The sequence below is a fragment of the Blennius ocellaris genome (genome assembly GCF_963422515.1).
Source record: "Blennius ocellaris genome assembly, chromosome: 8".
Lineage (NCBI taxonomy): Eukaryota > Metazoa > Chordata > Actinopteri > Blenniiformes > Blenniidae > Blennius > Blennius ocellaris.
Window position 1 is genome coordinate 18,930,213 of NC_137657.1, and position 23,131 is coordinate 18,953,343.

Consider the following 23,131-nt stretch of genomic DNA (forward strand, 5'->3'; position numbering starts at 1 on the left):
TCAGCTGCCACCGTCTTTGTCTGGCAGAGCTACCGTGTCTCCTCAAACTAAAAGTGATCAATAGCTCAGTGAAATTACATCATAAAAAGTGTTACTTTTGCCTTCAGAAAAACACATTGTGAGAGCTTTTATCAACTTACTTGGAAAAATTATTAATTCAATAATATCCACTTAAAAGTATAGTCTATTATGGATTAATAAATAAAGATGAAATAGTGAAAAACTAGGTTGATATCAATCAAGACAGATTATTATGAATAAACTCTCAAAGAACAAAATATGAAGGATACTTAGTACAGAACACACTGTGCCCTCTTCTTTTTTTAGTCTGTGAAGAACAACTGCTGCTGTGCTCCTTCTAACTATACGAGGGTGTTGAAATTACATTATATGCTCACATCTGAAAAGGTGGGAAAAGATGATACAAGAAAATCTGACTGTGCTCTAAGGAGGATGGAAGGAGGACAGAAAAAAAGAACACATTCTATTGAAAATGCAGCCCATTTTGTCCAGACGCTATGAGCTGAGTAGAACTGAAATTGGGAAGACTGAGTGGGCGAGATGACTCACCGCACAAATCTACACAAAAATATTAATGTGATCATAAATGTAATTCATTTCGTGCATCTCTGATTGATGAGAACACAGAAAATGAGGTAAAAGAGGTCGGTAACTGAAGGTCAGATCGTTCAATTCTGTCGTGTCAGGTGTTGGCTAGAGATTTCATTGTGCTGCAATAGAATTAGATATGTGTGAGAATTTAGTTTTATACACACCATGAATTCATAATGGAGACAAAATGCTGTGTGAAGCAGTTTGTAATGATATATAATTACATTTGTCTTCTGTAGAAATTAACTTAAATACAGAGTCAAGTGGGATTTTCACATTTCATGGAGCAGATGTATGATGATTTGATCAGAGGGAAGGGATCGCTATATGTATGTATGTATACATATATACACAGACACACACTACACATGACACCTACTTATATGTTGTTTTGCAGCAGATTACGTTGTTGTAAATGTTAATAAATTTAGAACATAAACGGGGACATTTTGCGAACATTCAAATCATCTGCGTCTGAATTCTAACAGGTGGTAGCTGAACATGTTCTGATGAACTGGCCAAGAGAGAGGGAAAAAAAAGATTAGACTTGTTAACCTTGTTATATAGCGCATATCATTTGTTTTTCCGCACTGTTGGACAGGAGAACATTGCACCGCTATACGCTCAGTGTTGTTCACACTTAATCCTACATTGGAGAAAGTTGTGCCAAAAAAAATGGGTCACACTTCCCAAACTGCTTTGAATACATGTTTCTTGTTATAGCTTACACGAATGCCCAGGAACCTTAATTATAGAGAACAATTACCATCTGAAGTCGATCTGCATTTATTTTGCTGTACTCGCATAAAAATGTAAAAAGCGGGCCCATTTGCCCCATTCTCTTGAAATGGCTTTGAACATAGACACCTAGTTGTGCACTGTATCTGTGTATTTAGGCAATATCTGGGACAAAAGCCTCAAAATTTCATCGCACCTATTCAGTGTTAAGATTATATTTTCAGCAAGGGTAAATTACAGTGGAAATAAGCTGTAATGCCTCAGTGCCCACTAGAACATAACTTAAGGAGTACAAAGGCTGAACCCCTTCTGGTGATTACGATGCCGGCGTAGCCATAAATGATCCTGCGCTCTTTAAATGGTTTGGTGAACAAATAGAACGAGTCCCGGACGGAGAGAAAAAGATGTGAAATTTTTGAGAGCAATTAGATTACAACAGGATTAAGGGAGGTGATGCAAAGCCTCCCTTGAGACAAACTTTATCACTCTCCACGCATCTTATAGAAAATTTGATGGGTTTTCACCTTCTGTTTAAACATCCTGTTTTTTATCTCTGCTGAACCTGAATAATAATTTCACTTCACAGAATCACTGTCACAGGGGAAGGTATAATGCCTATACAGCACAGATTGTTGGGATATGGAAATGGAGTGCACGTCAATTATGGAGGATGACTGAATCACATTTTAATTTAACAGGGTGGTCAGAAAAGTGGGCATATTCATTTTTCCTTTTGCTCAAGTGCCAAATTGCAGCATTCAAGACGTGAGCTCCACACTCCTGCTGTGATTGGCCTTTAAAAGACCAATTAAATACATTGTCTCTGACAAAGAAATTATTTTATGGCGCTTAAAGCCAAAGCAACCAAGAAACATGTGAACAGCGAGGATGAAGGCTTTCAGGATTTCAGAAGAAAAAAAAATGCGCACAGAACAGGAAACAAAATGTCCCCTTTGGGCACACATAAAGTCAAATCCTTTAACAGTTAAACTGAGGAATGGCGTAACTGAAAGCAAGTCTCTTGAAGATTTGCTAAATATATCTGGAAAGTATGTGTGGGGGCATTTACCCTTGTAAATCTGAGAGGAATTGAAATTGTGAACCAATTATTCATGCCTGATTGGGTCAGTGAAAAGCATACCGCTGCATACACTGAACAGGTTTCCCCAAAGAATTTTGCTGAATTTGACAGTTTCGGCTGTGTGACTGCTTCCTGTGGTGTCCAGTGACTGCAATGAACAAGGAGGAAAGGGAAGTGTGAGGAGAGAGAAAAACTTCTCCCTATAGCACCACTGAGAAAGTTCACCGACTTCTGAAGCCGTTTCTTTTCCACAACCTTATGCGAGTGTATCCTGTATTATGCATGATCTCACTGAGATGCCATGTTGGGTTTTTTTCCATTTTGGGCATCTCATGCATTTTCATTTTTAAAAGTTTCCTCAAGTTTTTACAGTAAGAAACATATTGTATGGAGGTTTGTTGTTTTTTTTGTGCATTGGTTTTTGTCTTTTTTTTTGTCTTTTTCGACAGCTGCTATTTTGCATCATGTCTGTATTTAGTTGGTTTTTTTTTTCCTAACTATTGAGAGCTTGTGTATGCCTGAATATCTTCAATACTCTTGTCGTTGTTTCTCCCCCTTCAAAATACTTGTTCATTGTTCCACTGCTGAGAAAAAATATTGTTTCACAAAGAAAGTGAACCGCCTCCATGCTTCCTACAAATAAGACAATACAGAAGTGTCATAAAACGAACAAATAAATGACAACTGCAGAAATCAAACATCAGGAGAAGTTTATAAAGGGACTAAAATAGCACAAAAAGCCAAAATGCATATAATTTATATCATAGCGGCATGACTAATATTGTGACAATATCAATACATATTTGTAATCTTGTCAGTGGATATACACTGATTGATTCAAAAGTAAACAACCAGTGATATTGGATGTTTCGCTCATTATTACACATTTTAACCATATTGCTAATTTTTCAGCAGAAGTGGGAAGAAGCAAAGTTAAGATGTATTGTTACAATACTTGAGTCAGTCATATAGTTGTACATGTTGGACTTGCAGACTTTTCTGTATGGAGTTTTCATGTTCTGCCTGAGAATACGTTTTCTCCACAAATCCAAAGTAAGGTTTGTGAGCGCAAATTGCTTGTTTGTGTGCATCTATCTGCACAAATAGTGAGTCGACTGAATTGAAGTGTTTTTGAAAATGTCTTCACTTGACTAATTTTTTCTAAACTTATTTGTAAATTATTTGCACATTTATGGTTTTCATTGCTCATTTAACTTTTATTTCCCACATTAACAAACAAATGTGTTCTTTCTAAATTCTTGAAAGTAGCTTGTTACTTGTTTTAAACTTCACAGATGAGGACTTGATGTTGTGGAAAGAAGGCATCAAGTTAGGTGCGCGTACAGTTTGTGATCCACGGCAGCATCATGAATCAATTTCCACGGTTTCAAATGAAAATATACAGCGTCTTGCAAAAGTAATCATATCCCTTGAACATATGTCATCACATTACAATCACAAATGTAAATGTATTTTACTGAGACTTTATGTGATAGGCCAACACAACATCCTGTATCATTGAGAAGTGGAAGGAAAATGATACATGGTTTTTGGATGATGGATTGCACAGTGCGCCCTGAGATGTTCAAAGTTTGGGACATTGTTTTATAACTTACCCTTCTTTTCACTAACTTCTCCACATTTTTATCCCTGCCCGGTCTGGTGTGTCCCTTGGTCTCCATGATGCTGTTTGTTCCTCAATGTTCTCTGATGAACGTCTGAGGCCTTCACAGCTGGATTGATACTGCGATGAGATTGCACACAGGTGGACTCTATTTACTAATTAGATGGCTTCTGAAGGCATTTGGTTGCACTGGATTTTTTTTAGAAGTAGCAGAGCAAAGGGGTATGAGTACTTTTGCATAAAAACAGTGTATCATTTTCCTTTCTATACACAATTATGCAGCATATCATGTTCGTCGCACAACCGCACGCACGTACACACACGCACACAGCCAATCCTCCATCCTTACTGTGTTTGTACGGAGACAAGAGGTGGCATGGCTCAGTTGGTTGCAGCCTCCAATGATGTGTGAATGTGATGAGCTATGTAAAGGCTGCTCACACAGCCTTAATATGCTATATCGGTAAATACCATTTAGACCCATACTGCTGGTTCTGAAATGTACCAAACAGTCTTTTCTCTTCTTGTACATGCACAGACAAAGTTAGTCCTGTTGCCATCTTTGTTTTTCTGCCAAAGTGACAATAAAAACAGGCCTTCGCATGGAATGAAACTCCACAAACCTGTTTTTACTGCTCATGGACTGCAAGAGGTAAATAAACACTAAATCACTGTGCATAGCGAGACAGTGGTCCTCTTTTATGTGTCCCTCCACAGTCTATATGATTGTCCCTGCGTATCATATGAAAATGTGTCTTTCATTTCTTTTGAGTTTTATTCTCAGCTTCGCTTGAACTAATTCAAGCAGTAAATCCCAGTCTGATGTAAATGTACTTTAGATGCACAAGCCCTTTGAGTTCATTCAATAAAGTGTATCTGTGGCAAAACATCTGGGCATATGTACAAAGGATTTTCTTTTTACATACTAGGATAAAGCACTGAGTGCATACAAGTAACAATTCGCTGAAAATACAGGGAAATAATGCTGCGTTTTAAATTTTGAGCACATTTTGTTTTGTGACACAAAACTCCAGTCCACTCTCAATCATTTTGTTCATCACCACAACCTTTGAAACTCTACAATGAAAACTTTGGATCCATTCAAATAGAGATTCTTTCTCTCACTTTTACTGCAAAACCAGAGCACAAGAAAAGACCTACAAACACCCAGACCTGAACCAGGTACCCTGTAAAGCAAAAAAACACTACACTGCCATACAAACTGTTTAAAAAAAAAAAAATTCACATACTCATACTGCTACAAACAAAAATGTAAATATGAGTTGCAGAGGCAGAATGAAAACCATTTAGGACACATTGGTGGAGGAAAAGCATTGTGCTCGGTAATAAAAGGCGGGGGGAGGCTTGAAGCTGAGCTGTCATTAGTCAGACATGAAAAAACTTTCTTCAGTGATGCTGTGAACCCACTAACATTTCTCACTGAAGTCCATTTTTGGATGACTGTTACTGGAGCAGCTTGCTGTAATATTCTGTAAACAATCATGGTGGAGGCTGGTCTGCGCAGTTTGCGCAGGAGACAAGATTGCAGTCAGGTATCCCCAGGACTGGTGTCAGAGCCGCTGCTTTAACGGCAGCAGGCAAATTCGTTGTCTGTGAAGATTTGTCGATGCATGTGGAGATGAAGTGAGACAAGATTGGAGAACAGGGTTGAGAGAGATGTGCAGGTCCCAGGCAAAAGGAGAAATAGGTGCAGTTAGAAATAGGTATAGTCTACGGAGCGGAGCTGTGACCTCAGCCAAAGGGTGAATGCATGATGGATCCAGCAGCTGGGGCTGCCATTTTAAGCGCGTACACTTGTAATTACTTAAATGTTAGAATACATAATGCAGGACCGGTGGACTGGAATTTTAATGCAGCTGGGTTAACCGGGGTATCTGACTAACTGAAAGCAGGATCAGGAGTGAGCTTTAGTCAAACTGACTGAACAAATGATAGAAAATAACCCTCCTAACCAAGAACAGAATGTTACAGAAAAGACAGTTTGTGCTACTTATGTATCAATCAAGAATCATGCTTTAGCTTTCATACATTAAAAAAAAAATCCTCTCACCTCTTGTCATTAAAGCCTATAAGTGACTTCACATCAATACTAATTTCAGTATTTCACATTACTTCTGCCTTGCACTGATCACTTATTTCGCAATCAAATTGCTTTTTTCACAGTGGATTTCCTGACTTGTCACCCAGTACCCACTACTTGAGACAGCAATGATTGATTCACTAATTAGTTTTCAATATTTACAACAAAACACAAACTCTTGAAATTTAGATCCATCTGTTCCTCATTGTCTGGTGAAGGAGTGTTGTTATTATTCCTAGAGTTGACTCAGTCTTTCAGATAAGAAGTCATCACAGCATTGAGTTGCCCACTTGGCTTCTGTGTTGGATTAGCAGAGTTAGATGTTCACTTCCCTTCGTAGTGAGGGAGATTTTTATCCATCGACTCCATTAAGGGCCTCGAGTACCAGCCAATGAGGAGCTCAGTATGATTAACACAAGGCCAGTGCTCTTGTCGAAGCATACTGATGTTTTCTCTATATTTTTACTTCACTTTGCAAATATATACAAATATAAACCTCCATTAATGGTATTAGGTGTTTTGGTCGAGTATTTTGGTCCTGTTTATCTTTCTGCAGTAAGTGTATTAAATACTTTGAGGGCATACTAGGACACCACAAGAACCTTGATTGTCCCCGTTTACAGTTTATTTTCATCTGGTTGGATGCTATATTTACTGCTCTTTTAAGAATCTGTAACAATAAGCACAGAAAAAAAACTAAGCGGGAATATAAGAAAACAGAGCTTTGGCATCAGTTGGCACCAATACACTGATATAACCTCAGTCTTTGTACTGTGGGAGAAAAAATAAAAACAGGCACACATGCACAATAAGAACATTCAAACTTTCCTTCATCAGTAATCTGGTCAAGAGACTGACAGACCCACAGCAAATGCATTATGGAGACTTTTTTTAAATAACACAATTTTTACTTTCCAGCCTATTTATTTTTAACTTGCAGGGGAGTCACACCCACACACACCAGCTTTGATGATGGTAGCTCTTAATGGTAATTAACAATTAATTCCCAGTATTTCTGAAGGACACATCTGCACAATAAGAAAATCAAGGTCTTCTTTTGTCTTCTCATCAGCCATTCTCCCCGCGTGTGATTGGGTTTCCTCCGGCTACTCTGGTTTCCGCCCACAGTCCAAAGACATTGATGTGCAGTTTATTGGTGACCCTAAATTTTTATCTCCACCAAACTGATGTGACTTTAGATTAATTTAACAAGTAAATCAGTCATCAGGCACACACACACACACACACACACACACACACACACACACACACACACACACACACACACACACACACACACACACACACACACACACACACACACACACACACACACACACACACACACACACACACACACACACACACACACACACACCTAATGTGTTGCAGTGCGATCAATGTGTGAACATTTAAATATGTCCAATAACACATTATTTTCTTCATATTACAAAGCACCGCCACCAGGTTTTTAACTAGCAACTGTATCAACATTTTCTCACAAATTTTAAAATGGCTCATCCCCAAGCTTTTCACATTTCGGAGGTTGTATGGTGATTAGGCCATACTATTTAATAATTAATAATGAAGCCATATGCCATTCCTGGGTAAAAAAAAAAAAAAAGAAGCCATATTTGAACATACATTTTTACAGGCGTATTTGCAAATTTCAGAAAACTCTGATATATATTTAGTACAGCATCTGGTGCTGGCCAGATCAGATGTATCCTGAGACCACAGGTGCAATACATTTCATTGGATGACCTTAAAATGCAGGGAAACCAATAGCCATAAATTTTATGAGTAAAGATCAAATGAGTAAAATCAGCGTGGAACCATACATTTTTGAGGCAGTTACATGAAAGAAACACATATTTCTGTTATAATAATATTTGAAAATGGATTCAACACAGGGACAAGAGTGGGGTCAATCACAGCATTAACAATGGCTTTGCTCTGCTGAAGTGGTCCTATAAGCCTGAACAGCCCAACAATGAGCCAGCCTTCACAAAAAAAGGAGTGTGAAAATGAAGCAGATGAATTGTACTCAGCCATTGTTCACTTTAATTGTTTACACCTGCGCCTTTCAGCGTGTTAACACATGGAGCTGGAACGTGAACCAGCTGATATTGAAACACAGGTCATCAATCACAGGGCTCACATCAAGCTTGAGATAACTATTCAGGATCACATCACATCCTTCCACCAATTTGTATCACTAATTTACACGACACATGTTTCTGGCAAAGCTCCCAGAGAAAATCTCTTCCAACTACTATCATTTCACTTCCACCGTTGAGAAAATGAGGGTAGAATGAAGAGGAAAAGCTTGTCCAGAAGGCAACAATTGTGACTGCACTTGTGAAATTCCACCTCAGTGGCTATTTTCAAGTCAGATCATGCAGGCTATTTATTTTCTTCCTTCCAATTAAGAAACACATAATCGAAAAGTTTAAGGGTTTACATTGTTCCTCTTCTTTTTAATGACAAATTGTGACTCCTTCTTTCTTTTATGTACATTTATTACTACCTCTTGAAAGAAGACGTGTTAGGATACGTGAAGACATATAAAATATAAGGATGCCAGCAAAACAGGCCAAAATGGAATAAAATATGTAAGGACATCAACACTTACTTGGTTAGTTTTATTAATAAAAAAATCTAAGGTATGTTATGTCTACTCTCAATAATAAATTATTCTGGAAAAAGTCACACTCTTGTACTTTCACATAGGATTATAGGTATTTTCAGGGTGTGTGGATATAGTTAGACCCAGGAGAATTATCTGAGCAAAAGACTCTGTCCTTGAAGCACTTTGAACAACTTCCCATTAAAACACGTCATGTGTGTCCTAGAAAGGCACCCCATATTGGATGCATCCTTGAGATTGAGAAATAATCCATATGAGGTGTGAACATTTAGGCGCATCTCTACTGGACTGAGTTGGCATGCAAAGACCTTTCTTGAAGGTCAGTGGACCAGATTTCACGTCCAAATCATGTATAAAACGTATTGAAGACCGACGGCAAGCTGTGACCCATCTCTTCTCTTCATCTGCATGGTTCATTGTTGTTTAGATAGCACTAATTCACAGCACAAGTCACCACTGGATACTTTACATAATTAGGTCAATTAAAGAAAGATAAACCCAGCAATTCAACTGTTCCCACATGAGGCCTCATTTAGTGACAGTGGGAATCAAATTTCTCTTTTAAGAGGGGGAAAGAAAGAAAAAAAAACGTGGGTAGCACGAGACTCAGATGTGGCCAACAATTTACATTGACAGGTTGAAGGGAAGAACTGAGAGAGGTGGAAGCATAAAGAAACAACAATAAAGAGACAGAGAAGACGCTGGACTTGTTGCAGAGAAGCTTTGTAAGTCTGAGAGGAGATGAAACAGGTCTATTACTCAGGTCTGGCTATGTACTTATTATATTTCAAGCACAAAGAAAAAAATGGAAATAAAGGCTACATTGTTGGAAAATACTGTATGATAAGAAGCAGCTCCAGCCAAATTTTACTTGTATGACTGCATGAGTAGGGTTTTTTTCCTTCTTTTTTTTTCTAATGCATAATCTTAACTGTCAGGTTTGCAGAGGACCTACAACTCAAATATTTATATTCATGTTCCCCTCATATTCTCCGTTTGTGTTTTCTACACAAAAAGGCCTGATTGACTAAGACCTCCAATGCATGTAAGTGTGTTGCACTTTCATTTTGCTTCGGTTTTGGAGATTGTTATTTAAGAATAACATTATGAGTGCATCATGGACAAAAAAGATGTATTACAAAGAGGTTTTTGTGTAATTTAGACAATGTTTACGTGAGAGCGATGGACATTGGAGTATGTGTCAGTGGAAAAAGTTTGGGGGGGGGTGCAATATGGGCGATAAAGGCATGTCTAAATCTTGAAATACATTTTTTTTTTAAGGATAAAATCTGCAAACGAAAGTTGGAACTGAGGATCTTTCTCTCACTATATTATTAGCAGCTGTTATTGACTGAATTGGATTATACCTCCTTTTCAAACACAATAAAAACATTACCTTCAACAAGCAAAACATTAACGTTGCATGAACAATAATTAATGCCATAAACTCCACCCTGTATTTTTAATAACCAGGAACACACATTTGATATTACACATACATGAATGCAAATACAGTAAGGCAAACTACAAAAGTGAGTTCAAAGCAAAGACGCAAAGCAAAGTTCAAATAATTTGGTGTTTGGTTGAAGAGGTGCAGAATATATGTATATATTTGTAAAACCAATTTTCATTCAACAGTGATCTTTGTACGGTATTTATTTTTTTCAGTCCTCAGCTCCAGTGGTAAATCAACATCCACGTATCTATCTGTGCATTGTCAATATCACATTTGGACCTCTTTTTATAGGTCAGGCTCTAAATATTTATAGTATACAGTTTTTTTAATGTTTGCACAAGAAATCAGCAACTTGCTTTCCATAACTTCCTCTTAATAGGAGATTGTAAAATTAATTTACAGAGATAAGTCTATTGAAACTGCCATGGCTAATTAAACAAAAAAACAAAATGAAATGTGATAATTTTCTTGTGTGCTCCCGCAGCAGTTCACTACTACCCACAATTAGTTTTAATTTCTATCAAATAGGGGGAGTCTCTTTATTTTTTAAGATGGCTGGTAATTGGGCAATTGCAGGGAGTTTTATGTATGGGACTATGAGCCTTCTTCATTATCTTTAAGCCACATTATGCACTCAGCCCAACCACCTCATTTTAATAGCTAATGAAATCCTTCGGTCATGAAAATCAGAAATCTTCTCATGTTGGACACATTTTATTTGAAATCTGGTTGGTCTCTGTTTACAGTGTGCAACTTGACTCCAGTGTGTGACCCGGTCCCACACTTTCACAACCACTGAATTGTGTTGTGTTCATTTTTTGTTTTTTTTCCTCTTCCAACGTCCCAATGTAAACACATTTAGTCTGCAACTTGGGTTACTTTACTGAGGGTATTTTGTGAATTTAGGACACTGCTCTAGTTTAATGAGAGGAAGGTTATATTTGAGTTTTGTGAGTAATTTTCTCTTGGCACCAAGAGTGAAATTTAATTCAAATGCATTATACGGTATTCGAAAGGTAAAAACAAAAGATGTCAGGGGACAAAACAAAAAACAACTGCATGATTGTAACTATTAGATACATTGTGAGGTTGATGATGGTATTTATATATTAATGTACATAAATCAAATGTATTCTTCTATACGGTGGCTTTAAACTTAAAAAAATAAATGTTAATATACAAGTATGGAAATGATCGAAACCTTTCTCGAGAGGGTTTGCATCCATCTCTGAATGCTCCCATTTTTCCCTCTGGCACTGACACTGTTTCACCCAAAATAGTTATTAATTGCTAAAACACAAAAAAGAGAAGTCCTTGGCTTGAACAACAGAACATCGTTAGCATATAAGTTGTTTTTTTTCTTCTGCTGTCTGTGTAACTGCCGAGATCTTTCTGTTAATCTGTCTTTGATCGTAATCAGCCATGCAGTGGGATGAGTGAACAGCATTGAAGGCAGCAGAGTGGGTGTACTAATGCTCTTTATGGAATTATGAGCTGGGTACACAAACACGCGCGCGTGCGTGTACGCGCATGCACACACGCACAAACACACACCTCTGTTTCCTTCTCTTTTTTCGTTCTCCCCCCCTCCCCGCCTCTCCCAGAGCTCGACAACAGAAGGCAGCTTATTGAACAGACCTATGGGGCGAGGAACACATTCCATCATTTCAAAATGAAACAAGTCTCATTTTTCTCTTCCCTCTCTCATGTCCCTTTTCCTCTCTTTTCTCAGTCTCCACTCTACTCCTGCTTTGGAGTCTCACTCTTTCTGTTCCTCTCTGACTTCTCTTCTTTTAATTCCCCCACATTAATATCATGTTCTCCCTGGCTTCTTTCCTCCTCTTCATGTCTCCTCTGTCTGTGGACCAGGTAATTCCCTCTGCATCGTCCTCTGGGCAAACGAGATGACCCACTGCTTCCTAATTACCTCTGCACTCTCCCATTCTTTCACCATTATTCTATTAGTCTCTTCTACATAATAATCATCAGGTTGGAAATTGGATGTAATAGCTTAGAGCAGAACATGGTATGAACAAGGATGCAGGAGACAATTAAATGGCTTTGGTTTCCCAGAGTAATTCTGTCAAGTTTGTGTTAAATAGTTGAGTGCAAATGGAAAAAATATTAATGTCCTTCATGACGAGTGCTGGTTATTTCCTGTACTGGAGTTTCAAATCGTCATTCTTCTTTGTACACAGTGTCATGAAAATTAATGGGAAAGAGTAAAATGTGTCAGATTCTTTACTGGGATTATTTTTGTTGAAAGATTTTTGGGGGGGAGGAAAGGAGTGAAAATGAAATGTCTTTCCCAACATGTAATCCAGGATGTCCTTGGGGGAATCAACGCAGACAATAACCACAGATTTTCTAAACTATGTAGTTAATACAATTAATTGTTCCTATTTCTTAGCAGTAAATCCAACACTATTGCAAAGCCTGTTTATTTCTCTTTTAAATTGTGCTCCGCTTTTAAATGACGTGTTTGTGGGTTGAGGAGCAGAACTGTGTATTTAAGTTGCATCCATGAAAAATTTTGAAAATGTTTTCCACAACTGCCAACAACTTTTTGGCAACATCGGTGGACTCTAGGTTTTGAGATGCTGAAAATCAGGTGGTTGACTTCTCAAGACAACACCTGAATATCTCCACAGTCTGAAGCCCAATTCTGTACCTGTAGAAATCTTTAGAAGTGTTTAAGAGTGGTTGCACCGACCAGTTGGAACACGTTTCCGCCAATCAGACTTTGGAGAATATATCGTCAACTTTTATCAAAGAGAATGCGGGAGGTTTGTACAGTAGTTTGACCATCTCAGCAAAACCTGCTGATATTCTCTGTCACGTTGGCTCTTTTTGTGTTAAAGCTGCAGTATATTCTGATTTCATACAGAATATACTGCCCCTTCCAGCAGCAGTCAACAAAGTAAATAAACTTCCACCATTACAAATTTGAAGTTGAAAAGCAATTATAGAAAACAAAGGGCAATACCTCTGCAAGCAAGATATTTAACTGGCTGCAGTACCTGACCAGTAAGGTGTGATAAGATTTATGAGGAAGTTTGTCTTGACTTGGCTGGCACAGACCTTTACACAAACTAAAGATTGAAAGCTATACTATATTTGGTTCTTCCTGGGGCCTGACCTGTCCTGCGAAAACTTATGACCCTCTCCCCACAGAGTGCAACTATACAATAAAAGATATAGATAGTCCCCAAGCCAACAGTCCCTTCTAAACAACACTGACTTTATTCAAATTCCATGGGGTTTGGGCCAAAAGTCTTCAAACAACTGTCATCACAGCTGACTGTATTTGGTGAAAAAACGCAATAAAACCCCTCTGTCAACGATAAGACTCTTGAAGATTGTGTGACACTGCATAATTTTCAAACAGTTTGCAAAATCAATATTTAAACCAACTCAATTTATACTGTTCAAACTAACTATTGTTGAATAAATGCTAATGACTTGCAGACACTGATATAAAAATACATGGGCGTATAATAAAAAAAACTTAAAGGAATAGCGAGGGAGAAAGAGACAAAGAACAAGAGAAGAAAATGGTGAGGGTTAAGCTGAGGGTTAGGGCGTTTAGAAACAACCATTTCACAGTTATTTATCAGAAGACAGCTTAGTAAATATTTTCAAAATGGCCAAAGCTGCAACTTTTAACTAATATTGTTGTATTGCATTGGTGAAATCCTGATTCAAAAACACATTGATTGTGATCTCCAGGGAAATTTCTATCAAAACAAAAAAACATGAATGACTTTTATGCACTCGGACTGTGAATCAGGAGCTCAACAAGAGATGTATCATAGAAGAAACAGATGTGAGTCGCTCCAATTCCTACCGACTCCTATACAGAGAGCCGAGGAGAGCCAGAAGAGGGGGGAAAAGTTGAAAGACGTGTTAATGAGAAATGGGAATGTGTGAGAGACAGACAGAAAAGGGACGGTACGCAGGAGAGAGATGTGTGTGTGTGTGTGTGACAGTGAGAGAGAGCGAGAGAGAGCGAGAGAGCAAGAAAGAAAGAAAGAAAGAAAGTGGAGAAGTGAAAGCAAGCCTATGGGAAAAGAGGCACTGGCAGAATTTCAAGTCGTGCTTATGGCATTGCTCTCACACCTTGACCTCTACTGTTCCTGCCCGGGAATCTCTCAAGGCCTGGCAGACACAGCTCAGGGATGTTGTAATTCACTTTGGAGAAGAAAGATAAAAAGCAAAGACAAATCCAATGGAAAATTCCACTCAACGCTCATTTTATTTTATTTCTAGTCACACCGGAGCAGATGAAAACACTGCTGTGTCCACTGTTGATAGAAAATGGACCAAAGTGTCCCCTCGTGGTATCTTTTACCGCAACACTGACAACCAAGAGCATTGGATATGCTCATAAATGGGCATTTCCCCCCCACCTTAATTCAGTGAAACAAGGATTGCACACATCTACCAACATAGAGGACACTCAGTGGACTATTTGATTTTGTTTCCCCCCCTCAATGTGTTTGAGAAGATCTAGTACAGATTCATTGAACCACTGTCTGAGACATCCTTTCTCTACCTGAGTTGGCAGAGGCAGCTGCCTCATTGTACACCACGAATCAGTGAAATAAATCTCCTCTGTAAATAGCTCCCAGACTCTGAGAGACAGATTATTGCTCAGATCAAAAGAGGACCGCCTTCCAAGTGAAACAACAGCACCTCAAATATGCTTGTTAGTCTCAGGCAGTTAAACCGAGCATAGCTTCTGCTCCGTACAGTTTAAAATGATAGCTAAAGGCTTTGCATAGGTGCTGAACAGACATGCAATATGATCGCATCTTGATAAGGAAAAATGACAAACAGGGGAGATATACATGAAGTAAATGCAACCAATTTTCACTGCTGTTTGTTAGGTGCACACCCCACAGCAGAGTCTGATTGGCTGACAAATGCGTTGCTTCAACTGTCATAAATAAGGGCCAATTAAAAAACAATAATGACAATAATAATTTATTCCCGTGAACATCTTACACCTGTTGTGGTTTACTTAGGAATCACTTTGATTTGCGTTGGCATAAACAACTCTTTTCTTAAATAAGTGCTGCAATGACTTTGAGAGGGATCATTATGAGAGAGAACATGCTTCTAGCAATCCTTCATTAGACTTCCCTGCCAATAATAACATGGCAAACTCACTGGCATGACAAAACACCTAGTGCCTGCAATATCTGTCATCTGCATGGCAGTTACTGCGGGACTTTGATGCTCAAAATGTTGAGCTGACACATGAACACGCACACAAAAAACTGACTAACAAGCTTATAAGTGGAACCAGTCCACCATTATTGAGTCCCATTCCATGAAGGGTTCCTCTCTCCTCCGGCACCGAATTTTCTACTAAGACAAATATGCAGACGCTTTAACTTAATGAAGCTCTGCACTGTCTGCAACACAAGAGGAGAAAATAAATAACAGTGTTTTTACTGACTTGATGACGTGAGTTATAGTTTATATGCACATAAAAACCCAAGTCATTTGCAATTTTTAAAAATAAGCTGTGTGTCTAATCTGACAATGTAATTAGAGTAATGCAGTCAAATGTCTTTTCATTGCAATGATAACTGTCATTTACACTCTAGCAAGATACAAGAGTTTATGAGTACTTTCTTCCACCACAGCCCAAACACGGGACGTGTTGGCAGTTAACCACGCTCCGTTCGTAAATCTCCTTCCGAGTGTGACGAAAAAGAGCTGACGACAGTGTGCTAGTTCACAGCAGGAAACATAAAACCGGTAAAGTAAGAATGGCGCTTGGATTATTATTAGTGGAAGTCGTGCTGTAAGATATGTGATTTTTCCTCTCATCAGGTTCAGCATATGCGAGTGTGAGGAAAAAGAGAAAGAACAAGAAAAGGATGTTCCTCCTCTCCAAATGACAGCGAGTTGGGGGGGGGGGGGGGTTTCGCATAATGGCCTTCGAGTGAGCGCTTGTTAAGAGTAATTGTAGCAGTGTCGACAGACAAGCCTGGTGAAATCCTGGGCGCCATCTAATGAATCATATACATGAGAGGCCACAGAGGAGCAGGTAACTGCTCACACACCACTCCCTGATGTGACGTCCCATCACATTCCTGCTTCTGTAAAGTGCATCCAGCATGTAGTTACAACAAGCTGTTTTCAGGTCATAACAGTAACAACTCTCATCATCACCCAGCTGGGGGACAGTTCTTTATGTGTCGAAAATGCACAATTTCAAATTGACACGATGCGAGCAAGCAAATTTATCAGGGTGAGTTCATACTAATTGATTAGATTTCAAAAATACACTTCCTGCTGATCATCTTTGAGTCACTCCATGTTTTATATGTACATTCAACTAAAGCTTGTATCTTCCTTTGTTGCTGAGACATAGAGGCTTTAACAAGCTTCCCTATTCGGCATGAAACAAGTGATGCTCAAGAATTATGTAATTTCTTATGAATTGTTCAATATGCTTAAAACGTTTTGGACATTGATACACCTTTTAAGATGGCAATACATCTGAAAATAGCTTGCTGCATATTTGTCTTTTTTTATATTGCATATAAAACAATTCACATTTAACATCTTTATATGTTAACTTTCAGTCATATTATTTGATGTAATCTATTAATATATCTGAAAGGAGCAGTGCTTATTAATAAACTGACAAAACAAATGAAACGGAACCAACGTGAGCCAAAGCCGCATCAATTTCGGTTTTACTTGTTCAGAAATTAAAATTGGCAAATTGGCCAATTTAAATTTGCAGGGGCCTGAGTGAAGGCAGAATAACCCCTGTACAGTTTGCCAGCCTGTCATGGGGATGGGCTCAACATGAACATATGTTTTTGAACTGGAAAAAAATCTGAACACCCAGATAAAGTACAACCCCATAATATGACTGTAGCAAATGTCTTGTCATATACATTTTAACATCAACAGATGTATGGAAGTCCTTTGTAACCCAATGCATATTCACACTAACACATCTTTAGCTAAAAGTAGAAATGAAAGCAAATTAATCATCAACACAACATATAAATCAAAACAACACAGTCAAAATATTTTTGAAATTTATATGTAAAACCACTGGATTGTTCTCAGGATCGCAGCGCTTTTCTGAAATAATTTTTTAAAAAAGGAAATAAATTCAGTGTTGTGAAGCACATTTATTCAAGTCCATGTATTTCATGCAGGTCTATCGTGGAATTTAATAACTCTGAAATAAGCTGGTGACCAGGTCTGCAGGTCTTTTCTCTTTTTCTTTTTTTTCTTTCTTCTTTTTTTCCATACAAAACCAGCTTTACATTAAATGTGATTTGAACTCTTGCTGTCTGGAGGACTATTTTCACACAGAATCATATCAAAGCTTTTCTTTTTTCACTATATTGTGGTGTTTCTTTGTCCAACACAGTTTTATTGCTTTACTATTAAATAATACTGTTTTCATGCTATTTATGCAAGTTTTTTTTTTTTTTTAATTGCTGTTGCTTTATTTATTCATTTTCAATTTCCAGAGAAGATAGACCTCAGCTAGACGACCGCCTATATCTGTGGAGAGTTTCTTGCGGCCTTTATGCATCTGAACCCACCCAGACAAGACCTGCTGGTGTCAAGACCTGACCTGAGCAAACATGAGACTAGTGGTGCAGATCTCCATCTGTGTGACAGCAGCATTCACAACGCCCCGACTCCATCTTCCAATAAGGAGCAATCAGGTCCCATCTCAGTCCCGCCTGACTGTCTGTGGAGTCTCATCATTGTGTCAATGGACTGTGCTGCTCCCTCATGATTACAGGTGTGACCTTAGCCATCTCGGCACGTCTCCACCGGGAAACTTATCGACTTTCCTCATCCAAGCCATAATTGCATGAATCAGCAATGTCCTCAAGTGCAAATGCAGTGAGCTGTGTGGCAGTGAATTTTTTTTTTTAGGTCTCCTCAGCGTGGGCATGATGGTCTCCCAGCAGGGGCGATGTCATCACTAAAGAGAGGCATTTGGTTAAACCCTCGATATGTCCAATTTGCTATTGAGTTTTCTCACTTTAAGGCACTCAAAATATTGACTTTTCAACAATATTATTGTGGCATGTGAGCATCAAAATATTTTGGCACAGTGGTAGAAGTGACAAATATTTTGAAAATTATTATATCAGACACATTCACAATAACATAGCTCCTGACGATATGATGAAACCCTGCGAAATATATCAGATCATCATAGGCCGCCATTTTTAAGGCACATGAAATACTACCAGGTAAATCACCTCCAACTCCTTGAGGCTCTCTTTATTGTCAACGTTACTGACATATTTTCTCTTGCGAAAGGACTCATTAGCACAGAAGTCAAAGAACTCTTAACTTCTCTGGAATATACTCACAACTTCAAAAAAAAAAAAAAAAAGAAAAAAGAAGCAAGGATTTGCAAATATTTTGAACATTTTAACAAAACCAGACTTTAAATAAACAAACCGTGAGGAATATTAAGTCAATTCCCCTGTAGGCCAACCAACACCTCTTCCCATACAAAATAAGCATATCAAACTTGGCGTTCCTTAAGGTCACACATTCAGAGGAATTTATGCTTTGTATTTTACATATTTATGAGCACAAAATACTGTAGGGATGAATACAGTCACACATACAGTATGTGAATTATTAATAACCACATGTCTTGCCGATGTGTGTGCTCCTTTTGTGAGTGTCAAGTCGGTGGGAAATGAGGGCATCTTTATGGAGACCTTTTTCATGGGAACGCAAGCCAAGTGATGCTCACTTGCAGGTAGTTTGATGAATAGTCCATGCAATATTTCTTTTTAAAAAGCCTGTCAAACAATGCAAGGTTTCGATTACTCACTGAGCATCTATGAGTTGTCATATCACCACAATGCCCATGTGACAGTATGCTACAATGATGTCAAAAGCTGAAAACATCAGCTTTCATGCAATAGTCGGGATTTACACACAACCAAAGGAGAGAAATTTGTCTCAAGACATTGTTGAGCGACAGCCATGCAGTTGAAGACAACAGCTCTTTTAAAGGGGAATATATGTTAATATATTCCTGTGGCATAGGGTGACTTAAAGGTAGGGAACATACCCAATGCTGCTGGTGTCTTGTGGTGATCAAAGCAGTACACAGACGGGGAGCATCACTCCCCTGTGGGCCAAGTAAATTCACCATTACTGGTGTTGCATATGCAATCAGTCCAGCCCAGTCCCACTTAGAGGCTTTTATCAAGTATTTTATGGGACGAATGTCTGTGCACCCCAGGCCTGGGCTGATTTTCACAAATGGCACAGAAAAAAACCCGATATTTTCTTGCAGAGTCTTCATTTTTGGAATCGATTGAGGAAAGAGGAGCTTTGTCTTGTGCTGCAGAAGTTTAGTAATGTTTTGTACATTATAGGAGGGCATTATAATGATGAAGCCGTAAAAGTCATTTCTCCACATTGGTCCACATTAGAGAGAAAGCGATTAAGTGGAGCGCCAAAGACATTCTAGTCCTCATTTTGAGATTCTACCAGACTAGTCACAATAGTCAGACTGTGTCAACCCGAAGGAAACAAAACAAAGGGTTTTAGCTTTTTGGCTCCAGACGAATCAGGTAGGATTTGGTTAACCCTTGTTGAAACTGATCGCAAAACAAACAATGAGTAGAGATACGCACTCCAAAGTGAGAGCAGTCAACCTGTAGAACAGGAAAACTAGTATGTGATGAACAGTGGAAGAGTCTGAACAATGCAGCCAAGAATGAGAATTCATTGGAGCCTGTTAGAATCAGTATTTGTTGAAGCAGCAGCTGCATGTGGTGTCATGGCATCAGGTGTAGGTGCATTGTAGATGAATTTCTTTTTCACTCATTTCCGTCACTCATTATTTCCAGTTCAGCAGTCTGAAGGAGATTGGGGAGGAGGATGGTGTAAATGTTTGAGATGTGCTTTGCTGGTTGGTGAAGATTGAAAAAATAAATAAATAAATAAATAAAACTTGATATGTCGTCAGTTGCACAAAGCTTGTGTTGTTCAGGATTCATCAGTCATTATCCTGAGAGTGATAACAGAGCAGTAAAGAACATCTTTCTTCTTCAGGTTATACATTTTCATCCAAGAAATCACCATGACACAGCATGTCTAGGAGGATAATTTAAAACTGAACCAGAGAAGCCAGAGAAGGGATTGATTGAGTACGCAGTGTCCAGCCCGAGACATCAATAACGCCTGCCAGCTTTCGCAGTTAAGGTTGTGTTTGTTTCTGGACATTATTTATCCCCAAAGTTATTATGGTAATGTCACAGTTCAATGTATTTCACTGTAAGGCTTTGCGCTTACACCGTGACGGATGCAAAACGCTCTTTTGAAATAGCTGAAAGTAGGCATTTCTAAAATAAAAAGACGGAGAGGGTACGAGGGTTATTGATTTGGAGAGCGAGAGAGACAGAAACACATAATTACAAGTTATAGACTACACTTCCATTCCTTGGCCTTTATGTTGCTGCCCACTCATCCTTAAATTGTACTCAGCCTCAGGTCCATGCTCTCTTTTTGGCAACTCCTACTTGTATCGCAGTACCTCTTTGGATTGCATAGATGCCAAAGACAATTTGAAGAGTGGAAGGAGCAAGAGTGACCAAATAGAGGCAAGGATTAAAAATACATGCTTTATTGAGGACAGGGTGACGTCTATTGGACGATACTTTGGTGTCACATTTAAATAGTTTTATCTTGATCCAGCCTCAGTATTTGCCAGGATTCAATCATCATTCATAACATTTTACTGTAACAATGTTCGTCATACAACTTTGACTGCAGAGATAAAATGCCAGAGAGTCAGAGCGAGTGAGAGAGCGTGTGACGCAGAGCACTGACATTCACTCTACAGTGAGCAGCCTGGATATCCAAATTGGGAACACAGTAACCCAGATTTGTTGTTGTGAGACCACACACACGCACACGCACACGCACACACCGTTAATGGAAGAGTCATTAGAAAGAAAATAAGGAAAAGGAAATGAAGGTCAATAGGATCCTGCTTCAATGTTTTAAAAAATGTTTATCCAAGAAGTTGAGAGGAGCGACTTACATTGGGGGTCTTTTCTATTGTGCAAGCTCATATTAAGAGACATTTTCAAATCTATGCCGACATTAAAGGTTGGAAAGCAGAGAACACACAAACACAGAAATCTCACAGCGCATCCACATGAGATCACAATGGATGGATGGCTGAAGCAAACCATTCATGAAGAATGGCACAGCAAGTGTGTCCCATGACGCCACTTGTTGCCTCTGGTGCAACACTCTGGCAAGCGTCCTCACTTCAATGGCCACTAAAAGTGAATGAAGCTATTTTACAGTTTGAGCATCATGCAAAGGACAAGGTCAAAACCCAGTGACTGTATTTAAGAGAGATTTTGATTTTAGACCTGCGATCTCTATCACCTGGAGAGAGTGGCAATGTCCTGAAATAAACTCAGATGGATGGGGGTAGAAAGAAAAGGTTTCTATATTTAATTATTCAAAAGGTTTTGGATTGCGGGTGAGATTTAAATGTTATAACTTGTAAGCGTGAGCAAGAGAAGGAGGGGAAGGAGGTTAAATGGACCTAAATAAAGCTTAAATTAAAGGTAAGGGAATATGTGTTTGGTGAATTCATTATAACAACTCATCTTGGGCAATACATGTAAACAAGATGTAGTCAAATCCTTCAAATAGGCATGTTCACCAACAATAAAAACAATGAAAGTTTACATAAAAACTGGGATTGTATAATAATGAGTTTTGTTCATTCCCAGGTTTTGGTATGATCTAGTTAGTTGTTACTTAACTTTCTTTTGATCAAAATATGTTTTATTGTTTGTATTATTCCTAATTTTATGTTTTCCTTTTAGTAAAGAGTGATTATATAACTGTTGTGAAGTTCCTGACACTCTTTGTTGTGACTGTACTGTCTTTCTAGATATTTATATAATTGAAAGGTCAGTACTTTTATCCACTTTTTAAATCGAATCTGAATTTATGACAAGAAAGACGGCAGTGACCTTAAGTTAGCTATACTCTGAAAAAGTACTTTCAGAATTGTTTGCCTGTATCAATGTCCAAGAGTAATAAAGTTTTGGTTTGTAAAATGTGCATTTAATCCTCTCATTTTATGCTACAGAGCCAACGAATACCAAGTCCTTTATTTATCCTAACGTAAAACATGTGAAGACTGTCCTCTCTTTTATTCTGCATAATGTTACATTCAGTTCTGTGTATAATTTAAATAATGGCCTGATTCATGTCAATCCAAGTATTCTTGCCAGATTCCCGTGCCGGCCGTGTTTATGTATATACTGTATAATTTGTCAACCATTGCATTTCTTTTCATTAACAAAGCACACAAGCATCATAAAAGCAAATTATATTTTATATATATATATATATATATATATATATATATATATATATATATATATATATATATATATATATATAAATAATATGAATATTTATATTGGTTAAAAGTAGAAAAATACATTCAAGCTTTAAGACAGAGTTTGACCACGCAGTAAAAAAAAAAGAAAAAACATGTACAGAAGGGATGAGTGGCAACTGGCTAAGAGCTACTTAGTGGGGGGGGGGAAACATAATTCAAAAAAACAGTTTTTCTCTACTCCTTTCCTCTAATGTTTAGTGCTATAATGGACTGCTTCTGTTTACAGATGTGATTGCAATGAAAATGATCGTAATCAAGTTCAGATTACTGGTGGTTTGTGCATTTTGTAATTGACGGGAAACCTCAAATTGCTGTAATAGCCATGTTGCTGATTATTACCCATACCGCCTGCCTTTGAATCATTTGATATAATAGCGTGGAAAATATTATTGTGGTG